This window comes from Myotis davidii, unplaced genomic scaffold (genome assembly GCF_000327345.1).
Source record: "Myotis davidii unplaced genomic scaffold, ASM32734v1 scaffold174, whole genome shotgun sequence".
Taxonomy (NCBI): domain Eukaryota; kingdom Metazoa; phylum Chordata; class Mammalia; order Chiroptera; family Vespertilionidae; genus Myotis; species Myotis davidii.
Genome location: NW_006289087.1, coordinates 2,838,596 through 2,839,880, shown reverse-complemented (window position 1 = coordinate 2,839,880; position 1,285 = coordinate 2,838,596).

Sequence of the window (1,285 nt, the reverse complement as noted above, 5' to 3'; positions counted from 1 at the left end):
AGGGGTTTCTGAAGCAAAGATAAATATTCTATATGTTGTGTGTGTGAATTACATAGCAGTATACATTTATCGAAATGAATCTATTGGAGGCCCAGCTAGGGTGGCTCAGAGGTTGAGTGTCAACATGTGAACCAGGAGGTCACAGTTCAATTTCTGGTCTTCAGTTTATAGTCTTCAATTCCTGGTCGGGCATATATCATATGTCCGGGTTGCAAGTTTGATCCCCAGTGCAGGGCATGCAGAAGGCAGCCGATCAATGATTCTCTGTCCATGATTCTCTCTCATCATTGATGTTTCTCTCTCCCTTCCTCTCTGAAATCAATAAAAATAAATAAATAAATTTTTTAAAAAATAAAAAGGCACCAAAAAAGAAATAATAAACTAAAAAGGCACAGATTGTGCAGTAAGACCTTAATGTCATTCTCTTAGTTCATCTTCACGACCAAGGAACCAGTCTGTGTGGACTCCCTAAGGAAATATTTATCTCAGAGATAAAGACACTGAAGCTCAATGATTGTCAGGTAACATGACCGAGGTCCCCCGGCTTTTGTGACTCCAACACCTGAGCGTGTCACCACTTCCAGAGCCTGGGGCCACCGGTCGCCAATGTCTCCGGGACAGTCACAGTTCTCGACAGCCTAAGACATCACCGTGGTCACCTTGGACCAAAGTGGTGTGCTCAGGGGAGAGTTTTGTTTTTGTTTTTCTTTTCTCATCGGGGAGAGCTTTAACACTCATTCTTCTTTCCTCACGCAACAGGGCTGGCCTAACAGTCACAGTTCTCGACAGCTAAGACATCACCGTGGTCACCTTGGACCAAAGTGTTGTGCTCAGGGGAGAGTTTTGTTTTTGTTTTGTTTTATTTTTGTTTTTGTTTTTCTTTTCTTATCGGGGAGAGTTTTCACACTCATTCTCCTTTCCTCACGCAACAGGGCTTGCCTAGCAGTGTCAGGTGTATCTTATTCTTAAGATAAATACGTGAAGACACGAGGCTCCAGAAAGAAAGCTGAGTCCCTTACCCACTGGCCATCGGGGTGTCATACTTCCCCACGCTGGCGGCTGTCATTTATAAATGATGAGCTCAGGAGAGAAGAGAGCGCCTTCCAGGTGGATCCCAAAGAAAGGCAGCCCTCCCCGGGATCCCCCCAGCACCTCTGGGGACCAAGTCCCAGCCGTACTGTCACCTGCAGGTCAGCAGCTGCAAAGTCTTCGGTGGCGACGGACAGCAGAGATGGGGCGCTACAGTGCCCCCCGCCTCCTCCCAGTGCAAGAACCCAAACCGCCC